Source organism: Phacochoerus africanus, chromosome 1 (genome assembly GCF_016906955.1).
Source record: "Phacochoerus africanus isolate WHEZ1 chromosome 1, ROS_Pafr_v1, whole genome shotgun sequence".
Classification (NCBI taxonomy): domain Eukaryota; kingdom Metazoa; phylum Chordata; class Mammalia; order Artiodactyla; family Suidae; genus Phacochoerus; species Phacochoerus africanus.
The window spans coordinates 11,435,367-11,458,085 of record NC_062544.1 but is presented as its reverse complement, the minus strand read 5'-3'; positions in this window follow the sequence as shown (position 1 = coordinate 11,458,085).

Genomic DNA, 22,719 nt, shown 5'->3' with positions numbered 1-22,719 from the left:
GAGAATCGCTCAGATCATCAGGGTCGGAAAGTGAGACACATGAACATGGGGAGATCTTGACAAGGCTGTTTACTTCTGCAGAAGGGCTCAGGCACTCAAAAAGCACATACGAAGAAGGAAAGACCCTCCCTATTTATTCCTAACGCAGGTGGTATACCTGTCCCCTTCCCATTGGGCAGGTCAGGGAGCACATTCTTCCTGGTTGGCTAACTGAAACAAACTGTTGCTGGGAGAAGAGGTAAAGAGGAGGGGGTCGCAGGAGGGCGTCTCAGCCGAAACCGGAGCAAAATGGAATAACCAAGATTTCCTTTGATAGAAAAGACATGTTAATTATCACATGGGCCAAGGGTCAAATCGGAGCTGTAGCTGCTGGCCTACATCACAGCCAATAGCAAAACCAGATCCAAGCCACATCTGCGACCCCAAGCCAAAGACTTCAGAAACTCAGGATCCTGAACCCACTAAGTGAGGCCAGGGGTCAAACCTGCATCCTCATGGACGCTATGTCAGGTTCTTAACCCACTGAGCCAAAACAGGAAATTCTCATTTGTCACTTTTATTATTCCATTGCCTTCTGGCTTTCATAATTTCTGTTGAGAATCTGTCAATATTATTACTGCTGCCTTCAAAACTTTCCCCTTTAATCTTTGGTTTTTAGCAGTTATAACATAGTAGGGCCCTAGTTCAATTTTCTCTTTATTTATTCTGCTTGGGGTTTAGAGTGATTCTTGAATCTGTGACTTAATGTCTTTTACCAGCTTTGGAAAATTATTTACCGTAAAATACTACTTCTGGTATCACTCTGCTTCTCCTATAGTCTCTCCCCTCCACCTCCCAATTCTACTTCTCCTTTCTTCCTACTTCTGCACTTTCTCTTCCTCTTCCTCCTTTTCCTGCTCCCTCTTTCTCTCTCTTTTCCTTCTCATGGGACTTCAGTTATTCATATTTAGACATTTTCACCATGTTTCATATGACTCTTTTTTGTATTTCATGTGGTATAGCTTGGATACTTTCTACCGGCCTGTTTTTCAGTTCACTAATTTCATTTTTAGCTGTACTGTAAAGTTATATCCATCTTTTAAGTGTTTGTACTTTAAAACTTGGAATTTCTATTTGATTCTCCTTGATAGATTCTAACTCTCTGTTGAAATTCTCCATCTTTTCATATAATTTATTGAATATATTAATATATATGTTTTTAAGCCCATGTCTTATAATGCCAATATCTGCATCTTCTGTGGGTCTATTTTGATTACTTTTTTTTTTCCTTTTGGTTTTCAGCCATTTGGTCATGTCTACTGTGGCAGGTAAATTTTGATTGAATGATAAATATTGCATACTAAAAAATTATAGGAACATTTGAGGGCCTGGATGGTATTATCTTCCTTCAGAGAGATTTTTACTTTTGCTTCTGGCAGGTATTTAAACCTAAGTCCTATAAAGGATTTAATTGATTAGATGCTAGACTTCAGTTTTTTGGGGTCTAGTCTCTTTCTAATTCACTTCCACTCCTAGGGTATAGCCCTTTGTGGGTTCATTTGAAACCCTGGAATGTTTATTAGGGACACTTCTCCTTGGTGGACTCTGAAATCCAATTTTTCTACCCTAGCTTCATAACATTTCCAGATGCTCTGCTCAGATTCTTAGCCATGTCTTGAGCAACAGCAAACTGACAGGCACAGGTGAATATAGGGCTTACCTCTCTGCATTTCCCTCTGGAATCTCTGCCCCTCAGGTCCTTCTTGTTTTGGTAGTTCTCTAATACCTCCAAATATACATACCTACACAAGTTTATTTTGTTCAACTATTTTAACAATTCCCAGTAGGAGAGTTGATCTTCAATCAGCTAACATAATTACTAGAAATAAAAGGCCCTTGTTCACCTAACATTTTTGTTGTATTTTTCAATAGGCTGGAACCATGCCTTATTCTTCTCTGTAGCACCAAGGCCTCACTTACTTTAAGTTCTTTTTTTTTTTTTTGGTCTTTTTGCCTTTTGTAGGACCACTCCTGTGGCATATGGAGGTTCCCAGGCTAGGTGTAATCGGAGATGTAGCCACCGGCCTACACCAGAGCCACAGCGTGGGATCCAAGCCACATCTGCAACCTACACCACAGCTCATGGCAACGCCGGATCCTTAACCCACTGAGCGAGGCCAGGGATCGAACCTTCAACCTCATGGTTCCCAGTCGGATTCTTTAACCACTGCGCCATGACGGGAACTCCTACTTTAAGTTCTTAATAGATGCCATTCCAATGAACAGGTAACAGTTTGTAAATTGCTTTCCATTTCATAATTTTATTTATTTTTTTCTTTTTACAGCTGCACCTGTGGCATATGGAAGTTCCCAGGCTAGAGGCTGAATCAGAGCTGCAGCTGCCAGCCTACACAACAACCACAGCAACCTGGATCTGAGCTGCACATGCAACCTATGGTACAGCTTGTGGCAGCTCCGGATCCTTAACCCACTGAGTGAGGGCAGGAATCGAACCTGCATCCTCATGGATACAAGTCAGGTTCTTAACCCGCTGAGCCATAAAGGGGACACCTCAATTTCATAATTTTAAATTGCAGGCAAAAATAGAATTACCTTTCTGTAGTCCTAGATATTGGGCTCGCAGAAGACTTGCCTAAGGGTTCTCTGACCAAGGTCTGCTAAGAAGTCACTGACCTGCCTGGGTCTTGAATCTAGAATCAGAACAGTACTTTTTTGCCCACTTTGCCAGATTGCACTAAAATATAATGGTCAAGAACCTCATGGGTTTGGGTGTCAAGTAGACCTAAGTTTAAATCCTGGTGCTGCCACTTACCAACTATGTGGCCTTGGAAAATTTCCATGAACTTTTGGAGCTTGAGGCCCCTCATCTGGTAAAGTGGAGATGCTAATTACAGGAGATACTCAAGGTAATATCATTGAGAAGATTAAAGTGAGCCACTGTGTATGAAGTAGTTGGCAGAATCACTGGACCTGTAAATAGGGGTTATTATTTAAGGGGAGCTCAGCATGGTGAACAAAGTGCCTTATTTCCATGAGTTTCAGACACAGCTGAGCAACCAGCGATGTCTCACTACCTTTCTTTCCCCAGGGGCTGGGGGCTCTACTGGAGGATCTCAGTTCTCGTCATGCAGAATACCCACTCCAAGTCCTGCCGAGAATCTCACAGGCATGATGGCAAGGGTGGGGGTGCTCTTTACTTCTTAAGGGTCTTTTTAAAATAATCTGTGGTGGATGGAGAATCAGCAACCCTGATATCAGGGGGGCAGGGCAGAGAGGCCCCCAGTCTTTCTTTGCCACTAATCTCCAAACAAGTCCACACAGCAGAGTAGGTAAGAGCATAGACTCCAAAGAAAGATAGAGTCACGGAGTTCCTGTCGTGGCACAGTGGCTAACGAATCCGACTAGGAACAATGAGGTTGTGGGTTCGATCCCTGGCCTTGCTCAGTGGGTTAAGGATCCGGTGTTGCTGTGAGCTGTGGTGCAGGTTGCAGACTCGGTTTGGATCCCGAGTTGCTGTGGCTGTGGCCTAGGCCGGTGGTTACAGCTCTGATTAGACCCCTAGCCTGGGAACCTCCATATGCCTCGGGAGAAGCCCTAGAAAAGGCAAAAAGACCAAACAAACAAACAAACAAAAACCAAAGAAAGATAGAGTCAGGCACAAATCATAGCTCCACCACTTCCTAGTTATGGGATCTTGGCTGATTTCCTTGATTTCATTTCCTGATTTGTATAATAGACTTGATAATAGGAGTTAAAGAGCTATTTGAAAGACAAACACAATAACTATATCTTTTTCTCCTGTTATTTTTTTCTCCCAGAATACACAAAAAATCAGAAGGGAATAGTACAGCAGCTAAAACTAGCAGAACCTGTGTCTTCAGACTCTCCCTTTCCCCATCTTTGCCCACACCACCCCTAAAAGTACTCGTGACTTAGGGTTAAGGCAGTGCTCCCCAACTTTTCCCATTACAGTACATTGAGAATATTTGCAGTCCCTCTGGGCTAATCTAATAAGCCTGTTTGATGCCTGTAGGTAACTGTCCCTTCAGAGTTGGGGGCTCTGGCTGCCCTGGGCTCCATCTAAGACCTAAGGGCTTGATATAGCTCAGCACACTTGTAACCTGTTACTGTCCCCCAGCAGGGGACCTTTTGGTTAAGGTTCTGACAACCCCTGGTAAAAGCCAGCACTGCATTGCCTAGAAGTGACACATTAACCCATTGCTGGTGAATCAGTCCTGGGCCAGTTACTCAGTTTCCTGGTGGAAGTCCAGAGGCCAGAGCCCAGGACAGGGAGACTGGGAAAAAAATCAGATGTCAGGCTCGGCCTCAAACTTGTGTGACCTTGGGCAAGTCATTTCCCCTTTCAGTTTGAAACAGAAAGGAGTTAGACTACAGGGAACATCTGCATAGTCCCCTCAAGCTCTGACATTCTAAGAATCCAAGATTCTATGAATTCCCCACTGCTCAGCTGTATTCTGTTCCTGGTGACCTGGTTCCTGCCTCTGATTTGAATAAGCATTGTGAATGAGAGACTCTCCCTGACAGCACAAGGTGCTCCTAGCTCTTTGCACCATTATTGGCTGGTCTCTGAAACACCCCTGGTCTGTCCCCTGCCGCCATCAACAGAACTCCTTGGAGTCCTCTGCGCCTTTGGCTCCTTCTGCCCACCACATCAGCCTCTAGGGTGGCGGGGGGAAGCGTTCCTAGTTTCCCAAATTACTGCAAAGACAGGGAAGAGTCTAGCAACAGGAGGGCAGCAGTCTCCTTGAAGGGGAGGTAAGGATGCTAGGAAAGGGAGAGTGTGGGGAGGTGGGAGGCTGATCCTGAGGCGACTGGGTGGCCATGCTCTGGAGGCAGGACTTGGCCTCATGTTCAGTGAGGAGACAGCATAGGCCTTGAAGCAGAAGGACAGGGCCAGAATGGATGGTCAGAATGTGTTTGGGGCTCCATGGAAGGCTGACTGGAGCAGAGAGACTGAGGGCTGTTAGAGAAATGTAGGCCAGAGATCATGGCACGACGGTAGGGACAGCCAGCAATGGGGAGGAATTTAGGAGGTCAAGCGGCAGCCAAGGTGACTGACCGATCGGCTATTAAGCCACAAATCTGACTCTGTCCCTATGCTGAGTGACTGAGATTATACCCTGTGGGAGAGAAAGACCTCAAGCAAGAGTTGAGAAATGGGTCTCAAGCTTAGAGATATGCATATGAAAATCCCTTTGATAGTTTTTATGTTAAAACTTTCCCATTTTGCATTTTGTCCCCTCAATACCCATGTATTATTGTTTCTTCCTTCCTTCCTTCCTTCCTTCCTTTCTTCTTTTCTTTCTTTCTTTCTTTCTTTCTTCCTTCCTTCCTTCCTTCCTTCCTTTCTTCTTTTCTTTCTTTCTTTCTTTCTTTCTTCCTTTCTTTCTTTCTTTCTTTCTTTCTTTCTTTCTTTCTTTCTTTCTTTCTTTCTTTCTTTCTTCCTTCCTTCCTTCCTTCCTTCCTTCCTTCCTTCCTTCCTTCCTTCCTTTCTTTCTTTCAGGGCCACACCTATAGCATATGGAAGTTCCCAGGCTAGGGGTCAAATTGGAACTGCAGCTGCTGGCCTACACCACAGCCACGGCAACAAGGCATCCGAGCCATGTCTGTGATCTATACCACAGCTCATGGCAATGCTGGCTCCCTAACCCACTGAGCAAGGCCAGGGATCAAACCCACATCCTCATGGATATTAGCTGGATTTGTTTCTGCTGCACCCAAATGGGAACTCCTATTCTTTCTGTTTTGCAGATGAGAAATGCAAGGCCGTGTCAGATCTGGGACCTCAAATTCAAGGCTCCTTACTCTTGGCTCTGTGCACGTCACAGCCGACGGCTTCTCTGAAATGGTTCCCAGGCAGAGGTAGTGGGAAGTTCACCCCCACCCAGCTGCTTCCCATGGCTGCCCTCGCACTCCACATCCTCAAACCTGCCACCAAATTCAAGGAGCCTCCAGTCCCCTCACTGCTCAAGGCCTCTACTTTGCTTTCCATCCTAAGAAGGGGTGGGCAGGGCCAAGCAAGGGTTTTTGACACTCAGAGACAAGTGGGTGAACCATCTTCTACAAAGGAATCTCATATGAACCAAATGAACTCAAATGAAACTCAAATGAAAAACCTGCTCAAGGGAGACAGAGGTGGTGGATTCAGAGGCTATCTGATGGGACAGTGGTCCTGCTTGCCACACACTTTGGCAGTCACTGTGACACATCCTGAATCCCCAGGGTTCCATGGCCCACAGTTTGCAAACCACTATGCTAGCAGACTCCTGCTCGAACATCCTAGAGCAAGGAATTCTCAGTCAGGGTCCACAGATTGAATTGAAGGTGTCTCTAAGCTTGGACAGAAAAAACTCCATCTTCATTTTGAATAACTCGAGCTAAATACTTTGTTCCATTTGCAATTTAGGCAACAACCACAGTAATACTTATGGTTCCTGGGACTATGTCATCAAGAGCAATCAGGTATTTTCATATCACTTACAGCCATCATACACTGTTCAAGATATTATTTATGCTACCCTTTACTTTAAAATTCCAATAGTTATTGTACCTGCCGCCTGATCTTATTTTATTTTTTGTCTTTTTGGGGCCGTACCTGAGGCATATGGAGGTTCCCAGGCTAGGGGTTGAGTTGGAGCTGTAGCTGCCGGCCTATGCCACAGCCACAGCCATATGGGATTTGAATTGCATTTGCAACCTACACCACAGCTCACAGCAATGCCGGATCCTTAACTCACTGAGCGAGGCCAGGGATCAAACCCATGTCCTCATGGATACTAGTCAGGTTTGTTAACCGCTGAGCCATGATGGGAACTCCTGATCTTAAATGTATTAATAAAGTACATATTATTATACCATAAACACTTTTTAAAAATATCTTCATAACTGTATTTTACTATGACTGATTTCCTTTGTAGGCATATGTATTTTATTTTATGCATTTAACAACATTCCAAGAAGGGGTCTGCAGACTTCACTAGATTGCTAGAGGAATCCATGGCATCAATAAGGTTAAGAACCCCTGTTCTAGGACTTACCTTCCAGAACAAAGGGGGCTGGGGAGGTTGTTGCCAAAAAGGGCATGTAGGACCCAGGGTCCCAGGAGGCAATGTGCACTCTCTGAGCCTGAGCAAAATGAGGCAGGAAACTGGGGCAGGAGCAAAGGGACTCTGAGAAGTGGAGCAGAAGCCAACAGGTCACCTGGCAGGGCTCAGTCTAGTGGGATAGAACTGAATTCCTTAGCCCCGACCCCAGCCAGGCTTCTTGGGGGAGCCAGGACTCCTGGGTCCTCAGCTTGCTTCTGTCATTTCCCATCCTCTTCTCAGTTTCCTTCTCTGAGCTAATATAGTGGAAACAACAGTGGCTTCCAGGTCAAGAGAAAGGCTGCTTTGGGATCTGACTCTTCTTTGTCTTGCTGAGTGGCTTCAGGCAAGTCATCTCTCCTTCCCAGCCCAGTTTCCCGTCTAATTTCTGGCATAGGTACTACTGCAACCCCTTGTCATGCTCACAGTAGATACTGCTGACAGATCTCAGTGTATGATCAGTCCATGCTCATACGTAGCTTCGGAAGCCTTTTCAGAGCTCTATTGATTGCTAGGAATTAGCACATAGAAGTAAAATGTATTTGCCGTTATTGAACAAGATGAGCGACACATTTCTATCTCGACTATTCCATGGTTCTAAAGATCTGACCTCACAAACCCAAACAAGACATTAGTTAGATGGGAAGAAGTATAAAGCATGGCTAGTTCCTTTTTTTTTTTTTTTTTTTCAGCCATGCCCTTGGCATGTGGAAGTTCCCGGACCAGGGATAGAACCCACACCACAGTAAGGACCCGAGCTACTGCACTGACAATGTGGTATCCTTAACCCACTGTGCAAGTATGGCCACTTGTGACCTGTATGTCATGTGTGCGCACATGTGTAACAGAAAGAGAGAACATTCTTAGCTGGGTTGTAGATTTTCACATACATGCCCTATAGCAAAAATGGGGTCAGAAAAGGACATTTAGATTATGAAATCTCAATCTGGCTTCCTAGAGCAGATAAACAGAGGCACGTAGACGTCAGAGTCTTTGATTAATGTGTTAGCAGTGGGCAGCAGGATTGGTGCAACCAGGCCCTACCTACCCCCAAATGTCCTGTGTCACCAGGAACATGAGCCATGAAGTGTAGTGGAATGGTGGTGATGAGGAGTGGATAACACCAGCCGGTCCTTGTGTAATGTACACAGACTCAGATCACACACAGCCAGGTGGCCAAGATGCAGATGTGCTTGAGATTATGATTTCTTCCCCAAGCAGCACAGTAAGCCACCTCAGACATCCTTCCAGAGTGTTAACTAGCCCAGGTTACAGCTAGAGTCTAGGTAGGTGCCATTACTTACTTAAAATCATAACCAGTTCAAGTGGTAGGACAAGAACCCAGGTCTCCATAGGCCTAGGGGGCCAGGCTGGTATCATCAACAAGAAAGTAGATTGGGTAGAAGTAGTAGGGAGTGGTGGGGACTGTGGCAACCTGGAGGTTACATGGCCAGTTTAAAGGCAGCAACTGATAATCAGTTCAAGTTGATTGCTGGCATCTGAGAATGTGGACCCACAGTGCCATTTCTTCCTTTTGATTTTTAAAGAGAAATCAGCCACAGAAAAGAAACTCATGGACTTGAAGAACAGACTTGTGGTTGCCAAGGGGAAGATGGAGGGAATGGGATGGACTGGGAATCTGGGGTTAATAGATGCAAACTATTGCATTTGGAGTGGATAAGCAATGAGATCCTGCTGTGTAGTACAGGGAACTACATCTAGTCACTTGTGATGCAACATGATGGAGGACTGGGTCGCTTTGCTGTATAGTAGAAATGGACAGAATACTGTAAACCAACTCTGATGGAAAAAATAAAAATTATTAAAAATAAAGAGAAATCAGAATCTAGATTTTTACATTAAATAGCTTCATTTTCAAATGTTGGCATCTACATTTTTTAAATGCTATAACAAAACAAAACAGTGTATAAGTCAAACAAAATGCTTCTGGGAAATTTAGTATTTGGACTGATTTACAACTACCAGTAGAATGCGTAAGAGCTCAGGCTCTGGATTTAGACATACAAAGGTCTGAACCACAGTTCTGCCACTTGTTAGCTGAGCAATCTTTTTTTTTTTTTCTTTTTCTTTTTATGGCCACACCTGTGGCACATGGAAGTTCCTGGGCCAGGGAGTTAATCCAAGTCACAGATGCAACCTATGACACAGCTGCAGCAATACCAGATACTTTAACCCACTGCACTGGCCGGGGATTGAACCTGTGCCTCTGCAGCGACCTGAGTTCCTGCAGTTGGATTCTTTTTTTTTTTTCTTTTGTCTTTTTGTCTTTTATAGGGCCGCACCCATGGCATATGGAGGTTTCCAGGTTAGGAGTCCAATCAGAGCTGTAGCCGCCGGCCTACGCCAGAGCCACAGCAAAACGGGATCTGAGCCATGTCTGTAACCTACACCACAGCTCACAGCAACGCTAGATCCTTAACCCACTGAACAAGGCCAGGGACCGAACCCGCAACCTCATGGTTCCTAGTCGGATTCGTTAACCACTGCACCACAATGGGAACTCCCTGCAGTCAGATTCTTAACCCACTGTGCCAGAGCAGAAACTCCACGCTGAGCAATCTTATTCAAAATAAAGTAAAAAAAAAAGTAAAAATCTTATTTAAGATTTGTAGCTCCTGTGAACCTCAGTGCTCTCAACTGTAAAATGGGAATAATAAAATGGGCTACTGTGAGGATTAAAGGAGGTAATGAATTTAGAACATGTAGTACAATCATTAGATCACAGCAGGCACTCAACAACTGCACAAGCTCCACCAAAATGCCTCTAAGCTTCACGATGAAAGGAGAAAACCCCAATCTCCATTGCACCCTGGTCCCGCCATCTCAAACTTATTTTTCTGCAAGGTTTGAGTATTCCATGTCCATGGAACCCTAACTCAGACACCCAAGCCCTTCAAACATGCTCACACACACACCGTGCGCCCCCTTGGGAGGATTTTGAGATGCCATGGCTGGTTACCAAGGAAAGATGTTTAGGAGGCTTCCCTGGGGTACAGCTGCAACCTTTCAATGCTGATTAGAAGAAAGTTCTGCACAGGTCAGGGGGCTGGCTAACATGGCCCCGCAGGGGGCTTCACACACCTTGAATTTTGTTAGCTCATGCGCACACACACACATGCACACAGACAAACAGCGCTGTTTCTGCCTGGTAGCCCCGTAAACCAGGCAAGCTCTGTCTAGGGGCTTCCCACCTAGGGTCCCCATTCTCTCAGATGTCTCACCATGCCCTGTTTCTATTTCAAGAGGCCAAATGAAAATCAAATATTGGCTCTAGATAAGATTGCACAGACAGACTAAAACGCTACATTTCTTTGCTTTGTTTAAATGTACATCAGCTCAGTGGTCCTGCCAGGGTTTGTTTCTGCTGACCAGAAAACACTGATTGGTTGTGATAGGTCCCCAATTAACATACAGGGGGGGAAACCAATTAACAACTTATTATGTAACAGGTACCGCTTAGCAGACAAAAATCTTTCCAAACAAGGGGTGTGACAGGGAAAAATAATAAAAAGGGCAAGCTGACGTGGAAGTTTGAGCTCCTCGTTATCCCAGATGGGACATGTGAGGGTCAGAGAGCTGGAGCAATTGCTCAAGGTCACACAGCGGGGCTGGACCGAGCACCTAAGTTTTCTGGCCCTGGGAGGCATCTTCCCCCACACCCTGCAGTGCTGAGGTTCAAGAAGCCCGGAGCATCAGGACTCACCAGGGTTGCTGAAGGGGGTCAGGACAGGGAAATGGCTCCTCCCTGGCACCTGTGGGCTCCTTCCTGGCGAGCAGCTGCCAAGGCCACGCTGCCTTTCCTCCCTGGGCGTCTGCCAGGCAGCCAGGCGTGGGAGCCTCCCGGAAAGCCGGCTCTGGGCAAGGTGGAGGAGGGCTCCCTGAAGAAAGCACTCCCCAGGACATGGAGTAACCGAGCGTGGGGTCACAGAGTGGCTGTGGAAGGCTGAGCTACCTCTGGCTTGCCCAGCTGCCTGCTGGCATCCTCCTGGGAGCTCTCGAGGTCACAGCGCTGGTTTTCCTGCCAGCCCCTGGGTGCCTTTAAGAGAACAACAGCATTTCATTGGTTGAGCCAAGCTCCCTCCACCTCTTTACCTGAGCAGGTGAGAGCTGCTACGCTAGGGGCAGACCAAGGAGTAAACACTCCGTGGCAGCCAGCTGACTCCCCCGCTCCTCCACAGCACTGGTCTGGGGCTCCCCGCTTCACAACCTCACCCCCACCCCGCCGGCTCCTAACTCCAGGAATCACCTGGGAGTCAAAAAAGGAAAAACATTCTGCACAAACCCTAGTGCTGTCTGTTTCAGAAGCTTCATTATTTCACTATCACCCTAGACCAGAGGTAACAGTACACCTCTTTCAGATGGAAAAACTGTGCTGGGAGAGGGGCAACAGCTTGTTGAGTCCGCCTGGCTCTTAGAAGGAAGGTTAATAGAGTAGGATGATGTGAGGACCCAAACCCCAGCCCCTGCTTTTAACTTCCCAGACAGTGCTACTGGACCATGCCTCTGCCTCTCTGGGAAACCTTTGGCAAGTCAGTCACTGCCTCAGTTTCCACGTCTGTAAAATGGTAGGCTCACGCTCGTATGTGAGCTTACCCTCACTGTATTGTATATCCTTGGCCTCAGAGCTCAAAAGGATTTTCGAGATTCCCTAGGCTATCCATTCGTCGACCAGAATTCATTCATTCAACAGGCACCACTAGTCAACCACCATTATGTGCCTGCTCAGCCTGTCTTAGGGCCTGGACACACATCAGTGACAAAGAAAGTCAAGGATGGAGTTCCTGTTGTGGTGCAGTGATTAACGAGTCCAACTAGGAACCATGAGGTGCAGGTTCGATCCCTGCCCTTGTTCAATGGGTTAACGATCTGGCGTTGCCATGAGCTGTGGTGCAGGTCACAGACATAGCTCAGATCCTGCGTTGCTGTGGCTCTAGCGTAGGCTGGTGGCTACAGCTCCGATTTGACCCCTAGACTGGGAACCTCCATATGCTGTGGGAGTGGCCCTAGAAAAGGCAAAAAAAAGACAAAAAAAAAAAGAAAGTCAAGGACCCTACTAGTAGGTCTTAAGCTAGACCTAAAAAGTAAACAGATCAGACAGGTAAAAAGACTCCTGAAGAAGGGAAATAGGCTGTGATGACCAAGTCATGGCTGTGGCTATTTTAGATTATGTGGTCAGAGAAGCTCTCTCTGAAGCAGTGATATTGAAGGCGAGACTTGAATAAGGACAAGGAACCAATCATTGGAAGAGCTGGCGTGAGAGTGTTCCAGGCACAGGGAACTACAAGTGCAAAGGCCCCGAGCAGGTATGTTTGGAGGACAGAAAGAAAGCTGCTGTGATGAGAATACAGGCCAAGCCCTGTCCCCACCCCACCCCCTTTTAACAGATAAGGAAATGATTCAGAGAGATGACTTGTCTTGCTCAAAATCCCCAACTGCAAGTTTCTCCTTCTTCTCTGTCTTTTTTTTTTTCTTTTTTTAAGGCATATAGAGGTTCCCAGGCGAGGGGTGGAATCCGAGCTGTAGCCACTGGCCTACACCAGAGCCACAGCAATGCCAGATCTGAGCTGCATCTATGACCCACACCACTGAGCGAGGCCAGGCATCGTCGAACCTGCATCCTCATGGATATTAGTCAAATTCCTTTCACTGAGCCATAATGGGAACTCCTCTCCTTCTTCTTCTTCATGTACTAAGGAGGGAAACCGAAGACTGGAGCTCACCAGCATACATGCATCACAAAACCAATAATCATCCCACCAACCTTCCCTGCAATAACTTCCTGTTTCCCACTTTCTAGATATGTCTAAATTCCCAGAAGGCAAAAACTATGATTTTAAGAGTTGATTGCACTGAAGAACAAAATCTTGACCAACAGAATATAGTATTAAAAATTCTAGCAATGGAGTTCCCATCCTGGTGCAGTGGAAACGAATCCAACTAGGAACATGAGGTTGCTGGTTCGATCCCTGGTCTCACTCAGTGGGTTAAGGATCCGGTGTTGCTGTGAGCTATGGTGTAGGTCGCAGATGTGGCTCATATCTGACATTGCTGTGGCTCTGGTGTAGGCCAGCAGCTATAGCTCCGATTACACCCTAGCCTGGGAACCTCCACATGCAGCGAGTGCAGCCCTAATAAAAAAAAAAAAAAAAAAATTCTAGCAGTAAAAGCAATTGCCAGATTTAACTAATCTAGGTTACTGTGAATTTGAAAAAAAAAAAAAACTCCAAGCACAGAGACTCAGAGCATGAATTCACTGGCAAAAATCTTATACTCAAAGTACATGTACTGGAGTTCCCACTGTGGCGCAGCAGAAACGAATCTGACTAGGAACCATGAGGTTTTGGGTTCAATCCCTGGTCTTGCTCAGTGGGCCAGGGATCCAGTGTTGCCATGAGCTGTGGTATATGTCCCAGACATGGCTTGGATCCCAAGTTGCTGTGGCTGTAGCACAGGCCAGCGGCTACAGCTCGGATTCGACCCCTAGCCTGGGACCCTCCATATGCTGTGGTGGGGCCCTAAAAATAGTCAGAGTAAATGCACTATCGGATTTTACACTGGAATAATGTGACATTAAACTCAGATTTTTTTGTGTGTGAGATGAAAATAAGCTGGTGGTTATAAGCTGACGGAAACATTGTACCAGTTTCAGATGTTGAGGTATTTATGGCAGAATGTGAGCCAGGATGTGAAAATGAAAGTGGAGGACATTTTGGTTCCTTCTCAGTTCCATAAAGGCATTAGGTCACACCACCTATCATAATGAATGAATGAGTGCATAAACTAATTAATTAATTTTAGCAAAATCTTTTTTTTCTACAAGCTGGTGTTCTATGTAATTTCTATTTTTTTGTTCATTTTTTGTTTTTCAAAATTTTCACTCTAAGCCATATTATTATTTTGACTTTTAACTTTTTACAAAATTGTTAATGTAGTATAATACAACAATATTAAAACATTTTTTAGTAAAAGGAGAACTGAGTTCAAATTCTAAAAAAAATTAAAAATAAAAAATTGCAGCAGTAAAGCAAACTGCCACACAGTCACAGGGGTCAGCACAGACTCTTGCCACAGAGGTCCTTTCCACTTTCATTTTCAGAATTTTTCATTCTGATGTTTAAAAAGGGCTGCCTGTTTTTAGCCATAATATTATTAGTAGTAGCATTGGAATTGTTATTCTGAGACTACGGAATAGGTAATGTTTCTAGTGCTGAGAACTAGGACTTGGCGTCAGAAAAAGGAGATACAAACAAAAGCTGAAAGGGGTTAAGTGAAACCATTATAATTCAATTTGAAATGGACGTTTCAGTGTGATTTTCTGATGTAGCTAATTGGAAAGCAAATACTATATTGCCTAGATCTGCTTACTGTTTTCAGGTCTAGAAACAAAGACCAACACGTTAGTAAGCACCATTAGTGCCCAGACTGTGGTCTCTAAATATCATTTCTTACTAAAAGGAATCAGGGCTCCTCCAATAAACAAACAAATAAATATGTAGCTGATACTAGCTTTGGGACTAAGCACAATATGTACTTAGACTTTCTTTTTATTTTTTCTTTGGCCACATCCTCAACCCACTGCGCCACAGGAGAACCTCTACTTAGACTTTTCTTTTCTTTTCTTTTCCTTTCTTTTCTTTTCTTTCTTTCTCTCTCTCTCTCTCTCTCTCTCTCTCTCTCTCTCTGTCTGTCTCTCTCTCTGTCTCTCTCTCTGTCTCTCTCTCTCTCTCTCTCTTTCTTTCGTCTTTTTGTCTTTTTAGGGCTGCTCCTGCAGCACATGGAGGTTCCCAGGCTAGGGGTCTAATCACAGCTGTAAGCCACCGGCCTACGCCAGAGCCACAGCAACGCCAGATCCGAGCTGCATCTGTGACCTACACCACGGCTCATGGCAACGCCAGATCCTTAGCCCACTGAGCAAGGCCAGGGATCGAACCCGCCACCTCATGGTTCCTAGTCGGATTCATTAACCACTGAGCCACGACGGGAACTCCTAGGCTTTCTTTTAATACCAAAAATCAAGGACATTAGTCATGGTAGAGAGACTTAGGAGGTGACCAAAAAGTCTCCCATTGGCCAAAGTCAGGACAATTTGAGCATCAGTAAAGGAAAATAACTGCAGGAGTTCCCATTGTGGCTCAGCAGTTTATGAACCTGGCTAGTATCCATGAGGATGTGGGTTCAATCCCTGGCCTTACTCAGTGGGTTAAGGGTCCAGTGTGGCCACAAGCTGTAGGTTGCAGATGTGACTCAGATCTGGCATTGCTGTGGCTGTGGTGTAGGCCGGCAGCTGCTGCTCCCATTTGACCCCTAGCCCGGGAACTTCCATGTGCCACAGGTGTGGCCCTAAAAAGAAACAAACAAAACAAAAACAAGAAAACAACTGCAATGAGTTGAAAAACATCATATATGATGGTTTTTTGTTTTCTTTTTTTGTTTTGTTTTGTATTTTTGGTCACACCTGCAGCATTTGGAAGTTCCTGGGTCAGGGATCAAAACTGCACTACAGTTGTGGCCTGCACCATAGCTACAGCAATGCCAGATCCTTAACCTGCTGTGCTCCAAGGGAACTTGAAAAAACATCACATGTATGTGTGTGTGTGTGCATATATATATGTATGTGTATATATATATTTTTTTTTCTCTCCTTTTTACATCTGCATTGCAGCATATGGAAGTTACTGGGCTAGGGACTAAATTGGAGCTACAGCTATAGGCCTACGCCACAGACATGGCAACACTGGATCCGAGCTGCATCTGCAACCTAGGCTGCAGCTTGTGGTGATGCTGGATCCTTAACTCACTGAGTGACGCCAGGGATCAAACCTGCATCCTCACCGTCAGGTCACCAACATACTGAGCCACGATGGGAATGCCTCATCAAATATATTTTAATCCATGAATCTACAATGATATTTTTAAAATAAACAAAAAACCGCAATGATCATCTTTAGAAGATATTAAGAAATCAATTCATTTCGAGACATGGTAAATAAAAGGAAACAAGCATTTATTCTATCTTTCCTGTAAGAACTGTACCTCGGGCAACCAAATAGTAAAGAGAGGGAGCTGCTCTTTTACATAACCATTTCAACAAATACAATGAAAAGGAAGGGCTGAATTGGAATACCATCATCTGTTATGAATTAGTTGAACTAACCAAAAATATTACAAAAAGAAGCAGCAACTAGATGCAATGGGCCTTTTGCGTGTGTGTCTGTGTATCTTTTTAGGGCAGCACCCACTGCATATAGAAGTTCCCAGGCTAGGGGTCCAATTGGAGCCGCACTTGCTGGCCTACATAGACCACAGCCACAGCAATGCGGGGTCTGAGCTGAGTCTGGGACCTAAGCTGCAGAGCTTATGGCAATGCTGGATCCTGAACCCACTGAGTGGGGCCAGGGATTGAACATGCCTCCTCATGGATACTAGCTGGGTTCTTAACCTTCTGAGCCACAATGAGAACTCCATAATGGGTCTTTTGATGGAATTAAACACCACCTCCTATGAAGAAATCATGCCTCCAAAAGCAATCAGGAGTCTGATCAAGACTTTAGACACAGAGGTTGCCAAACTTTCTCTCTAAAGTGCCAGGTAACAAATATTTTATTTTATTTTTATTTATTTATTTATTTTGGCTTTTTGCTATTTCTTGGGCCACTCCTGTGGCATATGGAGGTTCCCAGGCTAGGGGTCGAATCGGAGCTGCAGCCACCAGCCTACACCAGAGCCACAGCAACCTACACCACTGGATCCGAGCCACGTCTGCAACCTACACCACTGTTCACGGCAACACCGGATCATTAACCTACTGAGCAAGGGCAGGGACTGAACCCGCAACCTCATGGTTCCTAGTCAGATTCATTAACCACTGCACCATGACGGGAACTCCAACAAATATTTTAAACTTTACGGGTTATAAAGTCTCTAGCCTCTGTTGCAACTATTCAACTCTGCTGTTATAGCACAAATAGCAGCCATAGACAATATCTAAACAAACGGGCATGGCTGTGTTCCAACAAAACTCTGTTTACAAAAAAGAGGAGGGGCTGGATTTGGCCCATGAACCACAGTTTGTTAATCCCTGTTCTTGATCTCACCTCCAGTTTGCAGGAAATACAGGGACTGAGGAACACATGCAATGATACCCAGGGGGTGCAATAAGCAAAAGTTAAACTAGGAAAAAGTCTGACAGGAAAATCCATCTGATTTCTTTAAGAAATAAATGTCAAGATATTTAAAAGAGAGAGCGAGAGATTTAATCTGCAGAGTAAAAGAGACTTTAAAATATTAGCCAATCACAACGTAAGGACTTTGTTTGAATCCCAATTCAAACAAATATAAAGAAAACATGATAATATAATTGGAGAAATGTGAACAATAACTCGAATATTTGGTAATATTAATGAATTATTGTTGACATTTGGTGCTATTTGATGATGTGTTGTGCTTATGGGTATTTTTTTTTCTTTTTCTTTTTTTTTTTTTAGGGCTGCACCCGCAGCATATGGAGGTTCCCAGGCTAGAGGCTGAATCAGAGCTGGAGCCACTGGCCTACACCACAGTCACAGCAATGCCAGATCCAAGCTGCATCTGTGATCTACATTTCAGCTCATGGCAATGCCGGAATCTTAACCCCCTGAGTGAGGCCGGGGATTGAAACTGCATCCTCATGGATGCTAGTCAGATTCCTCACCACTGAGCCACGATGGGAACTCCTGTGCTTACGTTTTAAAAAGGGGAGTTCTTATGTTTTACATATATTTGTTGAAATATTTACAGATAAAATGATATGATATTTGGGATTTGGTTAAAAATAATGAGTGGTGAATTATAAAGGGAACAGAATTGCTAATAAGTTAGTAATTGTTGAATGTGGACAATAGGCACAGTAAAAATTCATTATATTGTTCTACTTTGCATAAACACTTGAAAATTTCCACTGTGAAAAGTTAAAATATATTTATGTCATTTCACAGGTCAGCCAACTGACAAAATTTTTAAAATCTGACAAATTCCAATTTTGGAAGATATGGGGAAAGGGTAGCTCTTACAAATGGTGGGAATGTAAATTTCTACAAAAACTTTTGAGAAGGAATTCCCATCGTTAAGAACCCAACGAATACCCACAAGGTCCAGAAAAGTTAATCACCTTGCCAAGGGCACACAGTTGGTTTGTGGAGGAACTACTATGAGTCAGGTCTCTGATGCTCAGAGAATCACGTGATCTTGGAGCCACACATTCTTTTTTTGTGTGAGTGTTTTAGGGCCACACCCGTGGTATATGGAGGTTCCCCGGCTAGGGTCCAATCAGAGCTGAAGCTGCCAGCCTACACCACAGCCACAGCAATGCCAGATCCGAGTTGTGTCTGCGGCCTACACCACAGCTCATGGCAACGCCAGATCCTTAACCCACTGAGTGAGGCCAGAGATCAAACCCACGTCCTCATAGATACTAGTCAGATTTGTTTCCATTTAGCCAAGACAGGAACTCCTCGGAGCCATGCATTCTTAAGTTGAATCTTGGCTATATAACTATCTGTGACCTTGGCCAGGTTTTTTAATGTCTCGTTCCTCAGAAGGCTAATAATACCTACTTCATGGGATGAAATGAGGATTAGATGAAGTGATACACATAACGCCTTTGAGTTAGTGACTGAAAAGAAATGACTTTAATGTATTATTTACTATTATTAGCACAAAGAAAGGCCTTAGCAAAAGGACAATTTGTTACCTTTTACGTTATTGTCAAAATAATTAACGCCACGCATCTCAGAGCCAGAATGGCCAAAGCTCTATACTAAGTTGAAGGCTGGTCCCAGGAGTGAGCTGCTTTCCATTCTGGGCTCTTCCCCAAGCAGCCGCATGTAAGAGAATCCTTCCCACCCTGACTCTACCGACAGGCTCTGCTCTCTGCGGGCTGTGCTGAGACATGACAAGGTAGCACAGCTCCGTAATCTGTGTGGATCCTGCCCCACGACCCCCAGCCTCAGCTCCCTGTAACATGAGAATAATAGCAGAACCTACCTCATGGGGGTTGTTGTGAGATCAAATGAAACAATGCCTAGCATATAGTAAGCCCTTCATATGGGATGAAAGACACCTGTCCCAGGGTGTCAGGATCGGGAGTTACCAAAAAGGAATGAAGTGCGTTCCCCTCCCTCTAAATGCTTCAGTCCAGTGAGGAATACAGTCAGAAGCCACTCCTTCCTTCCCACTTCCTCCCATGCTGTCACATTTCAGGTCTGGATCAGGGCCCAGGCGGCCAAGTGATCCTGGCTGCTTAGCTGCGAGGCTGCCTCTAAGGACAGAGCTCCTACGTCTGAAACCATATCCACATGCTCACCTCTGCTGCTGAGAACCCCATTCCTAGCTCTGCAGGATCGCTGACCGCCTCCGGCTGCCAGAGTCAAAGCATCATATGCTCTGAATAATAAAGCCATCCAGAAAGTTCCCTGTGGCAAGCAGCACACCACACTGCAGGCTGCACCCTTGGGGCCAGCCAGAAATATCACTGAAGACCTGCTCTCAAAGCCAAGCTCCTGCCCCCAGCAGGCTGGAGCCACGGGGCCCAGGGAGTTTCAATCCTCAGTTCCTTCCCTTTCCGCTTACTTTCTTCTCCCAGTGAGACTGTGTGTATTTTTCACCCAAGACCCTATTTTTACAGAGCATAATAAAACATTCTCAGTAGGTTCAGTGACCATTTGTCCCAATTTTTCAAACCCTAGAGAGCAGAAGCCATTGAGGGTCAGAGAAAGATATGGTAAGACTGATATGAGGCCAATGGAACCAGGTAACTACATCTGGTTCACCTGTGGAAGCAGGCATGACATTGTTCTTTCAAGCGGATGTCAAAGCTGTAAACTTGCAACTGCTATCCAGCACCAGGTGGGAGGAACAGCTGGTTGGATGGTGTATTTGTTGTGCGCGGTGAGTTCCTTGTGGGCAGGAGCTGAGCCTTGTTCCCCACTCTGCCCGCCACTCAGCACCAAACTCTAGAACTAAGCAGTCAATCCAAAAACACCTGTCAAATACGGCAGAAATTAATGCAATATTGTAAATCAACTATACTTCAATGCAATTTAAAGATTCAAACCAAAAAACAACAAACCACCACTCCCCAAACAAAAAACATCTGTCAAATGATCAAAGTTGCTTAGATGGAGAGTTCCCTTTGTGACTCAGTGGTTAAAACAAACCCAACTAGGATCCATGAGGATGTGGGTTCGATCCCTGGCTTGCTCAGTGGGTTTAGGATCCAGCGTTGCCGTGAGCTGTGGTGTGGGTCGCAGATGTGGCTTGGATCCCGTGTGGCTATGGCTGTAGCTGTGGTGTTAGCCAGCAGCTGTAGTTCTGATTTGACTCCTGGCCGGGGAACTTCCATATACCACAGGTGCAGCCCTAAAAAAAGGAAAGATGTTCAGATGGTTAGCCAATGGATTAAGATGATTTTTTTTGTTTGTTTGTTTTTTCTAGGGCCCCACTCGCGGCAGATGGAGGTTCACAGACAAGGGGTCTAATTGGAGCTACAGCTGCCGGCCTACATCACAGCCACAGCAACTTGGGATCTGAGCCTCGTCTGCGACCTACACCACAGCTCAGCAGCAACGCTGGATCCTTAAACCACTGAGCAAGGCCAGGGATCAAACCTGCAACCTCATGGTTCCTAGTCGGATTCGTTAACCACTGCGCCACAACAGGAGCTCCTAAGATGATTCTATTGCACATCCTCCTAATAGCCTGAACTTTTCCCTCCCATTACTTAGCATTCTTGTAATTAAATAATTGCATTGCAATTACGTGTTTAATATCTGCCTCCTTGGAGTTCCTGTTGTGGCTCAGCAAGTTAAGAACCCAACATAGTGTCCTTGAGGATGCAGTTTGATCCCTGGCTTCACTCACTGGGTTAAGGATCCTCTGGTTGCTGTTGTGGTGAGATCCCTGACCCAGGAACTTCCACAAGTCCCAGGTGTGGGGCGAAAAGAAAATAAAGTTAAAAAAAAATATGTGCCTCCTTGACAAAACTGTCAGCTCCCTGGAGGCAGGGACTGACCCCAGTGTTGTTCACCAGTTGTGTCCTCAGCACTTAGAATGGGATCTGGAGTATAGCTGGCACTCGATAAGTGTTTACTGAATGAATAGGTGATCAAAGATGGCAAAGACAGACGGCCTCAGTCAATGAGTTCCCCCATGGCCAATCTTGAAGGCCTGTGCTGCCTGGGTTGCTGAGCTTCACTACCAGGTCAAAAGAAGCTGGCCTAAGGTTTCTTACAATAAGATGCTGACAGTGCTATGGGAAAGTGTGGAGACACGGGTTTGCTAATGCCCAGGCTCGGCTGTTCTTAGGAAGAGTCTGCCTCCTAGAAAGTCTATTTACAAAAGAAACAACATGGAGTGGGAAGCAGGCTCACTGCTAGTTAACCAGGGCCCTCCCCATGCCTCTAGTTGGTGACTTGGGACATTTGGCCTGGGGTGGATGGACTGGCTTTCAGCTTAGAGCTAATAATGGAATCTACTTCGTAGTGTTGTTGTAGGACAGCATGAGTAAATAGATGTGTAAATATTTACTACAGGATCTGGAAACGGCACTAGCGCTCAGTAATGCTGTCTAGAGGTGTTGCTACCACTACTCTGCCTTCTGAGGCCGCCCCTGGATGAAGGTCGCCATCACCTGGAGGAAGAGCCTCAGGGTGGAAGTCTGATGCTGGGCTTCTCCAAGGAATCTCCTGGGAGCAGCTTGGCCAGACTGCAACTGCAGGGAAGGAGTGAATCATCCCCATGACAGAGACACTCTCAAACCGACTTGGGCAAAAGTTCACCCATGCATCTCTTAAGTCCAGAGTGAGAACTGCCTCGTGCACTGCTGGATCCAGGAGCTCAAGAGTTATCACTGGGATGTCTCATCCCTTTCTCCATCTGTTCCTCTCTACTCTGTGACCCAGAGAGGCTGCCCAAGGAGACTGACACCCTATCCTCAGCTATTACAGAAAAGAGAAAGTTGGGAGTTCCCGTTGTGGTGCAGTGGAAATGAATCTGACTAGCATCCATGAGGATGTGGGTTCCATCCCTGGCCTCGCTCAGTGGGTTAAGGATCCGGCATTGCCATGAGCTGTGGTGTAGGTCATAGATGGGGCTCAGATCCCAAGTTTCTGTGGCTGTGGTGTAGGCCACCAGCTACAGCTCTGATTGGACCCCTAGCCTGAGAACCTCCATATGCCAAGGGTACAGCCCTAAAAAGACAAAAAAAAAAAAAAAAAAAGATCAGACTAGACCCACAGAATTTATTTTCATTGGCTGTAACTGAGTCACATGACCATTTCCTGAACCAGTCATGGTGCCCAGGGTATGCAAGGCTTTGGTTGGCAGAGCTGAGCCACAGATGGGCAGCTGAGGTACCCAACCAACTTAGGGTTGCTGTTGCCAGAGAAGGGGAAGTGTTGCCAAGGCAGCAAAAAAAAATATCCACTGCAGATTTCAAATTTCTCTGCAGGTCAAGTGACAAGGACAATGCCACAGTGAGACCAAACAAACATCAATTCCATCAGACAAAGGGATAGGATCTGGAAGGATTCCCAGAGGACAATGGGGTATTACTCAGATA